This window comes from Mobula birostris, chromosome 29 (assembly GCF_030028105.1).
Source record: "Mobula birostris isolate sMobBir1 chromosome 29, sMobBir1.hap1, whole genome shotgun sequence".
Taxonomy (NCBI): Eukaryota; Metazoa; Chordata; class Chondrichthyes; order Myliobatiformes; family Myliobatidae; genus Mobula; species Mobula birostris.
In genome coordinates this window covers 35,734,887-35,745,004 of record NC_092398.1, presented here as the reverse complement: position 1 = coordinate 35,745,004, position 10,118 = coordinate 35,734,887, and positions in this window count along the sequence as shown.

Sequence of the window (10,118 nt, the reverse complement as noted above, 5' to 3'; positions counted from 1 at the left end):
AATCTGTTAAATGGAGCTTTATGTGGAAAAGTGTGATAGCGTGTACAATGGTAGGAGGAATTAACAGAGACTTTATTTATGTGAAGAGAAGTTGTAAATGAGAGAAATGGAGAAGAATCCAGGTGTTATTCTGCACAGCGAAACAGCAGGCAGGTGTAGTGAGGGGTTTGGAAGGTGAGCAGTGTATTCATTGCTCGCTGGTTGGTGCAGAGAAGTACTGAAGTGAGCAGTTTCAAACTCTTGGGTGTGCACATCTTACACAACCTCTTGTGGTCCCAAAACGCATCCTCCACAGTCAAGAAAGCTCACCAATTCCTCAACTTTCTGAGGAGGCTCAAGGGTGTTGGTGTACATACATCTGTACTCACAGCCTTCTACAGTCGTGCAATGGAGCACATCCTAACATACTGTATCACTGTGCGATATGGATACAGCATTGTAGTGGATAAGAGGGCTCAACAACGAGAGGTGAAAACTGCCCAACACATCACTGGTACACCTGCCATCAAGGACATACTGTGTATATACACATAAAGGTGCTGTATAATGGCCAGCAATATTGTGAAGGATCCACCCAGATTGCTTTTGGACCATTTGCCCCATTCCTATCAGGGAAAAGGCTACACAGGTTCCCCACCAGGACCACTGGACTCAGTAACAGTTATACCCCCAAGCCGTCAACACCTCCACCCATTAACCCACACACTACTGCTACATACACATCACCAAGTGTCACCCTATGTACACAGGGCAGTCTGTGTATAGAACACTTACACAGGACATACACAGAGTCAGAATCATTTCCCCAGGGTGGAAATGTCATATACGAGAAGGCTTAGCTTTAAGGTGCCAGGGTGAGAATTTCAAGGGGGTGCATGGGGCAAATAATAGTTTAGTTTTATTTACAAAGTGGTGGGGCTTGGTATGTACTGGGTTGTGGTGGAAGCAGATATGATAAGAAACTTTTAGGAAGGAAATGGATGGATATTAATCAAATGAAGACCAAAGAGGTTTAATTTCTTTTCAGCACAGACACTGTGGGAAGAAGGGCCCGTTCCTGTCTTGTACTGTTCTGTGTTTGGTGTGAGCAACGCTGACAGAAAACTCTTTAGCCAGGGGCACAGACAGGCATATCTGTGGCAACAAGTAGAGTCCTCAAGTATTCGAGAGCAGAGAGTCCAAGGGGTACAAGTGCATAGTTCTCTGAAAGCGTAGGGAGGGTGGTGAGCAAGAAGTTTGGCACATTACCTTTATCAGTCATGGCTTTGAGTACAGGGGTTGGTACTGTACCTGTTAGTGGTGAGACCACAATGTATTGTGCACAATTTTAGTCACCCATTTACAGGATGATGGTCATTAAACTGGAAACATAGAAACCTACAGCACAATACAGGCCCTTTGGCCCACAAAGCTGTGCTGAACATGTCCTTAACTTAGAAATTACCCATAGCTCTCTTATTTTTCTAACCTCCATGTATCTATCCAGGAGTCTCATAAAAGACCCTATCGTTTCCACCTCCACCACTGCCACCGGCAGCCCATTCCACGCACTCACCACTCTCTGCGTAAAAAAACTAACCCCTGACATCTCCTCTGTACCTGCTTCCAAGCACCTTAAAACTGTGCCCTCTCGTGCTAGCCATTTGAGCCCTGGGAAAAAGCCTCTGACTATCCACATGATCAATGCCTCTCATCATCTTGTACACCTCTATCAGGTCACCTCTCATCCTCCGTCGCTCCAAGGAGAAAAGGCCAAGTTCACTCAACCTGTTTTCATAAGGCATGCTCCCCAATCCAGCCAACATCCTTGTAAATCTCCTCTGCACCTTTTCTATGGTTTCCAAATCCTTCCTGTAGTGAGGCGACCAGAATTGAGCACAGTACTCCAAGTGGGATCTGACCAGGGTCTTATATAGCTGCAACATTACCTCTCGGCTCTTAAACTCAATCCCACAATTGATGAAGGCCAATGCACCGTATGCCTTCTTAACCACAGAGTCAACCTGCGCAGCAGCTTTGAGTGTCCTATGAACTTGGACCCCAAGATCCCTCTGATAATGCTATACTCTGCCATTATATTTGACCTACCAAAATGAACCACCTCACATTTACCTGGGTTGAACTCCATCTGCCACTTCTCAGCCCAGTTTTGCATCCTATCGATGTCCCGCTGTAACCTCTGACAGCCCTCCACACTATCCACAACACCCCCAACCTTTGTGCCATCAGCAAATTTACTAACCCATCCCTTCACTTCCTCATCCAGGTCATTTATAAAAATCACGAAGAGTAGGGGACCCAGAACAGATCATACCACTGGTCACCGATTCCATGCAGAATATGACCCATCTATAACCACTCTTTGCCTTCTGTAGGCAAGCCAGTTCTGGATCCCATGCCTCCTTACTTTCTCAATAAGCCTTGCACGGGGTACCAAATCAAATGCCTTGCTGAAATCCATATACACTACATCTAATGCTTTACCTTCATCAATGTGTTTAGTAACATCCTTTGTGGTGGAGAGCCAAATAAATCCCACAGCAAGTGCCTCTTCTATGTACTCCTCCATAGCGGGTCTCTCTGGGCCAGAGAGCATGTACAACCAATCCTCTGGAGGACAAGTACCAGGCAGTAGATCTATTGCACAATCATGGAGTAGGTGCAGTGGAAGAGTCGAGGCCTTTCCACAGAAAACCTTCTCCAAATCCTTATAGATGGAGGGGATTTCGACTGGCTGGGTTATTGCAACTATCGCTGAACGGCCCTCCGACGATTCCTAAGGCTCCTTAGGTAGCAACAGTAACTCAGCAGACCTCTGAGTCTCCCTCATAAGCTCACTGTTAAAACAGAGTCCAAATTTTCATCCGTATTCTCTGATGATGGCCATCAGGCAGTACAAATAGACTTTGGCTTCCTAGGACGAGGCTCCAAGGATCTATGTTTAAGACCTTTTCCTTAAAGGGGACCTGGTAACTGGATCCCTGAGGCTTGGCAGCAAGGTCTCTAGAATATTTGGGCACCTTCTTGCTGTCCTTCACCACTCCCCGACTAACCAGACACAGACTGAGCCAATTAGCAAGTAAAAATGGGCAAATCTTGTTCCATCACATAATGCAAAGTAAATAGAAACCACTGGATGTAATAGCTGTGAGATGTGGTTCAACTAAGTGCTGAGAAAAGGGGGATGAATACTTTTGAAATGCTGACATATCAGTTTTTTGAATTTTTAGTTTTTCATGCTTCCCTGTTTTTTAGGCTCTACTTGACTATGAAAAAGGAGCACGTGATTCACACCAAAAAAATTTGCGTGAAATTGATCAAAATCCCAGGCTGCAAACTGATTTATGTGAACAAAGACTAGCGGGTGAATATTTTTACAAGGCACTGTATTGAACCAGCTGCCAAAGGAAGAGCGAGTTGAATGTACAACTAAAAGACTCTTGGGCAGATAAATGGTAGGAAAGATTCAGAGAAATGTGGATCAAAGCTCGCAACTTCTACGTATGCACAGTGGCACCTTGGAAGGCATTCGTGAGTGGATCGAAAGGTCTGTTTCTGTACTGTTCTCAATGAAGAGAAGGAGATGGGGAGGAAGAAAGATGCGGAGTGGCAAAGGGAGTGTGAGTGAGGGAGAGAAAGTAAGGAGACAGTCAGATTCCAGAGAGGGAAAATTTAAGTTCCTGGTAGAGGAGTGGGGAGTCTAAGGGGGAGTCACAGACAAGGGAGAAACAGGTGTTCAACCGGAATACTTAGTACAGAGAAGTCTTCAACAGGAGTCCCTGATAGGGAGATAATCCCTCCTTAACAAGGGTTACTGATGGACCACACAGTTGATTCTGAACAGGTTTAAGGGAGACTCTCTTTAACACCAAGACGACTTCCGGGGCGCCTCAAGGCGACTCATGTAGCAACAGAACTCATAATGGATTTGATTATGAAGCACAACTGCTTCCAAGGTCAGTACGGTCAGCAAAGATGCCTCAATGCGCTTAAATGAACTATCACTGCTTAAATCTGACGGAAACAATGCTGATTCTGCATATACTCCTCACCGGATTCCACATAGGAAACACGTTTGCAGGTCAGGGATACAAGTGCCTTTAAGGAAACAGGGTTTTAAACTCCCAGTTCCCACTATCTTGTTGGCAAACGTGCAGTCTCTGGTGAATGAAATCCAATGATTTCAGAGCTGGGGGGCTAAATCAGAGGGACATTAGGACCGCGTGTGTCCTTTTTTTCCACAGAATCCTGGTTAACCCCTTCTGTACCGGATGTAGCGATTCAGATCGATGCGTTTACTATACACTGTCAGGGTAGATCAATAGAGTCTCTCACAAGCAGAGGTGGAGGAGTCTGCCTCATGACCAACTCTTCTTGGTGCACAAATATATCAGTGCTGTCCCAATTCTGCTCACCAGACCTGGAATATCTAGCAATTGAGTGCCGCCGTTTTCACCCACCGTGGGAGATGTCCAGGATCATTTTGGTAGCAGTTTATACTCAGGCCAATGTCAATCAGGCTTTAGATGATGTCAGCAATGGGATCAATATGCACAAAACAGCGCACCCTAATGTCTTCACCATCTTTTGGGAGGATTTTAACCAGGCCAGTCTGAAAAAAATCACTAAGCAATTACCATCAACAGATCAGTTGCAATACCAGAGGAAACAACACTTTGGACCACTGTTACACCACCATCAAGAATGTCCACCAAGCAATTCCATGCTGTCACTTCGGGAAGTCTGATCATCTGGCTGTACTTCTACTCCCTGAGTATAAGCAGTGACTGAAGACTGCAGCACCAGTGGTGAGGACCAAGAAGGTTTGGACAAGGGAAGCACTTCCAGGACTGCTTTGAATCAGTGGACTAGACCGTATTCAGGAATTCATCTTCGAATCTGGATGACTATGCTGCAGTTGTTATAGACTTCATTAAAACCTGTGTGGATGAGTGTGTGCCTACAAAGACTTACATTCCCAAACCAAAAGCCATGGATGAACCAGGAGGTACATCGTCTGCTGAAGGCTAGATCTGTGGCATTCAAGTCTGGTGACCCAGGTCTGTACCAGAAAACCAGGTATGATTTGTGGAGGGCTATTTCAAGGGCAAACAGACAATTTTGAATAGGTTGTAGGCAACATCGGATGTATGACAACTCTGGCAGGGTTTGCAAGACATTACTTCCCACATAGGGAAACCCAAAGCATGAATGACAGCGCTGCTTCACTACCAGATGAACTCAACACCTTCTATGCCCGCTTTGAAAGGGAGAACACAACTACAGCTGTGAAGATCCCTGCTGCACCTGCTGACCCAGAGGCCGATGTTAGGCTGTCTTTAACGTGGGTGAACCCTTGCAAGGCAGAAGATCCTGATGGAGTACCTGTGCCAAACAACTGGCTGGAGCATTCAAGGACATTTTCAATCTGCTACAGGTGAAAGTTCCCACTTGCTTCAAAAAGGCAACAATTTTACCAGTGCCACAATAGGACAATGGCAGATGCAATTTCAATGGCTCTTTACACGGCCTTAAACCACCTGGACAACACAAACACCTACGTCAGGTTACTGTTCATTGACTATAGCTCAGCATTTAATACTATCACTTCCACAATCCTGATTGAGAAGTTACAGAACCTGAGCCTCTGTACCTCGCTCTACAATTGGATCCTTGACTTCCGGACCGGAAAACCACAATCTGTGCAGATTGGTGATAACATCTCCTCCTCACTGACGATCAACACTGGTGCACCTCGGGGGGGGGGGGGTGTACTTGGCCCACAGCTCTACTCTCTCTATACCCATGACTGTGTGGCTAGGCATAGCTCAAATACTACCTATAAATTTGTTGATGATGCTTTGTTGGTAGAATCTCAGGTGGTGACGAGGGGGCGTACAGGAGTGAGATATGCCAACTAGTGGAGTGGTGCCACAGCAACAACCTGGCACTCAACGTCAGTAAGATGAAAGAGCTGATTGTGGATTTCAGGATATGTTGGAACCAGGTTAGGTCCTCAGAGATCTTGATACGAGGGAACACATACCAATCCTCATAGAGAGATCAGAAGTGGAGAGTTTCTCCCTTTCAAAGTGGGCATAGAAGGTGTTGAGTTCATCTGGTAGTGAAGCATTGCTGCCATTCCTGCTATTGGGTTTCACCAATAGGAAATAATGCCTTGCAGACCCTCGCAGAGTTGTCGTACATCCAATGTTGCCTACAACCTATTCAAAATTGTCCCTTCACTTCTGAAATAGCCCTCCACAAATTTCTGGTTTTCTGGTACAGACCTAGGTCACCAGACTTGAATGCCACAGATCTAGCCTTCAGCAGACGTTGTACATCCTGGTTCATCCATGGCTTTTGGTTTGGGATTGTACAGTAAGTCTTTGTAGGCACACGCTCATCCAGTCAGTAACAATCGCAGTGTGTGTGTGTGTGTGTGTGTGTGTGTGTGTGTGTGTGTGTGTGTGTGTGTGTGTGTGTGTGTGTGTATATATATATATATATATATATATATATATATATATATATATACACACACTAACAAGTCAGTAACAACTGCAGCATACTCATCCAGATTCGAAGATGAATCCGATTCAAAGCAGTCCTGTAAGTGCTCCTGTGCTTCCCTTGTCCAAACCTTCTTGGTCCTCACCACTGGTGCTGCAGTCTTCAGTCTCTGCTTATACTCTAGGAGTAGAAGTACAGCCAGGTGATCAGACTTCCGGAAGTGACGGTATGGAATTGCATGGTGGGCATTCTTGATGGTGGTGTAACGGTGGTCCAATGTGAGAGTGAGCAGTTTCAAGTTCCTGGGTGTCAAGATCTCTGAGGACCTAATCTGGTCCCAGCATATCAATGCAGTTATAAAGAAGGCAAGACAGTGATTATACTTCATTAGGAGTTTGAAGAGATTTGGTATGTCAACAAAGACACTCAAAAACTTCTATAGATGTACCGTGGAGAGCATTCTGACAGGCTGCATCACTGTCTGGTATGGAGGGGCTACTGCACAGGACCAAAAGAAGCTGCACAGGGTTGTAAATCTAGTCAGCTCCATCTTGGGCACTAGCCTACAAAGTACCTAGAACATCTTCCAGGAGCAGTGTCTCGGAAAGGCAGCGTCCATTATGAAGGACCTTCAGCACCCAGGGCAGCCCTTTTCTCACTGTCACCATCAGGTAGGAGATACAGAAGCCTGAAGGCACACAACAGCTTCTTCCCCTCTGCCACCCGATTCCTAAATGGACATTGAACCCATGAACACTCCCTCACTTTTTATTTATATATTTTTTTCTGTTTTTGCACTACTTTTAATTTATTCAAGATAAGTACAGTATACTGTAATTGATTTATTATTATTTTATGATTTTTTTTCTTCTTATCCTGGATAATATTACGAAGGCTAGTGTTCATGATGGAGCTGAGTAAGTTACAACTCTCTGCAGCTTACTTCAATCTTGTGCGGTAGCCTCCTCCCCCACCCCACATGATACTAGACAGTGATACAGCCAGTCAGGTTGCTCTCCATATTACATCTGCAGAAATTTCTGAGTGCTTTTGGATCTTCTCAAAGATTTGGACCAAATCTTCTCAAGCTCCAAATGAAATATAACTGATGATGTAGCTGCATTTTTGCTGTTTTGTAGCTGTATCAATATGTTGGGTCCACATTAGATCCTCAGTAATACTGACATCCAATTGATCACTCCTTCCAGTTCTAATCTCTCTGAGAACTGGTGCGTGTTCCCTCAAATTTGGGTCCTTTGGGTCTTGCTGATATTGAGTACAAGGTTGTTTTCAGTATCACTTCCTGCCAATCCGATGTCCAGACAATTCACACTTTTGTTCAGTAGACCAGAGAAAGACTCGAGCTGTAACTACTCTTTGCTCCCTAGTCAACATGGAAGGTAAGTGACTCAGAGATAGGAGGGACATCACAGGTATCACAAGGACAGTGAAAGAGGGCTGGACGGATGAAGCTCAGAGGGCGGGTAGTCAGACATTTCCCTGCAAAGGGTAATGCACTCTATTGAATGGATATACAGTATGTGGGGAATTAGATTATGAGAACACTCAGTCCTCTTTTATTGTCATTTAGAAATGCATACATGCTTTAAGAAATGATACAATGTTTCTTCGGAGTGATATCACAGAAAACAGGACAGACCAAAGACTAACACTAACAGAACCACATAATTATAACATATAGTTACAGCAGTGCAAAGCAATACCATAATTTGATAAAGAACAGACCATAGGCACAGTTTTAAAAAAAAGTCTCAAAGTCCTGAGTTGATCGACTCCCGAGTCCCTGATAGCAGGCGGCAAAAGGGAGAAACTCCCTGCCATAAACCTCCAGGCACCGTCAACTTGCCGATACCTTGGAAGCAGCCGACCCCTGAGTCCATCCGTCTGAAAACTCCGAGCTTCCCACCAGCCTCTCCGATACAGCCTCCCGAGCGCCTTGGATCTCTCCCCGGCCGCTGAAACACGCAAAGCCGAGGATTTCGGGGCCTTCAGCACCGGAGATTCCGGTTACCACACGGTAGCAGCGGCAGCGAAATTATGGAGTAAATCTCAGAATTAACTTGCAGTAGGGAAAGGAGTTTATTCCAAAGAAAGAAAACATTGTAAACACAGGATGAGGTATCTGTGGCTGACAAGGGAAGTCAACGAAAGCAAAAGAAAAGGGAGGGCACATAATAGGGCAAATATTATTGGGAAGTTTTAAAACCAACAGAAGGGAACAGAAACAATAAGAAAAAATACAAAATATGAAGGTAATGTAACCAATAATGTAAAAGTGGATTTCAGAAGCTTTATTTCCAGATATATAAAGAGTAAAAATAGACCCAGGAGTGTATATTGTAGCACTCAAAAATTAATGCCTGAGAGGTGGTAACGGGAAAAAAGGAACAGCAACAAAATGAATGAGAATTTTAGACCATAAGACGTTGGAGCAGAATTAAGGATTTAGCCCATCAAGTCTACTCTGCCATTCCATCATGGCTGCTCCTTTTTTCCCCTCTTCAGCCCCAGTGCCCGGCCTTCTCCCTGTAACTTTTGATGCCACGTCCAATGAAGCACCTATCAAGCTCTGACTTGTATACGCCCACCGACCTGGCCTCCACAGCTGCCTGTGGTAATAAATTCCATGAATTCACCACCCTCTGGCTAAAGAAATTTCTCCGTACCTCTGTTTTAAATGGATGCCCCTCTATCCTGAGGCTGTGCCCTCTTGTCCTAGACTCTCCCACCATGGGAAACATCCTTTCCACATCTACTCTGTCTGGGCCTTTCAACACCAGAAAGGTTTCAGTGAGATCTCCCCTCATACTTCTGAATTCCAGTGAGTACAGACCCAGAGCCATTCAAACATTCCTTGTATGATAACCCTTACATTTCCGGAATCATCCTTGTGAACTTCCTCTGAACCCTCTCCAATGATAGCACATATTTTCCTAGATGAGGAGCCCAAAACTGTTCACAATACTCAAGGTGAGGCCTCACCAGTGCCTTATAAAGCCTCAGCATCACATCCCTGCTCTTGTATTCCAGACCTCTTGTAATGAATGCTAACATTGCATTTGCTTTCCTCACCACAGACTCTTACCTGAAAGTTAACCTTTAGGGTGTTCTGCACAAGGAATCCCAATTCCCTTTGCATCTCAGATTTTTGGATTTTCTCCACATTTAGAAAATAGACTGCCCATTTATTTCAACTACAAAAATGCATGACAATGCTTTTTCCAACATTGTATTTCATTTGCCACTCTCTTGCCTTAATCTCCTAATCTGTCTAAATCCTCTGTGCCTATCTGCTTCCTCAACACTACTTGCCCCTCCACCAATCTTTGTATTATCTGTAAACTTGGCAACAAAGCCATCTATTCTATCATCTAAATCATTGATTTACAACATAAAAAGAAGCTGCCCCAACACAAACCCTTGTGGAACACCACTGGTCACTGGCAGCCAACTAGAAAAGGATCCTTTGTTCCCACTTGCTGCCTCCTACCAATCAGCCAATGTTCTAACCATGCCAGTAACTTGCCTGTAATACCATGGGCTCTTAACTTGGTAAGCAGCCTTATGTGTGGCACCTTGTCAAA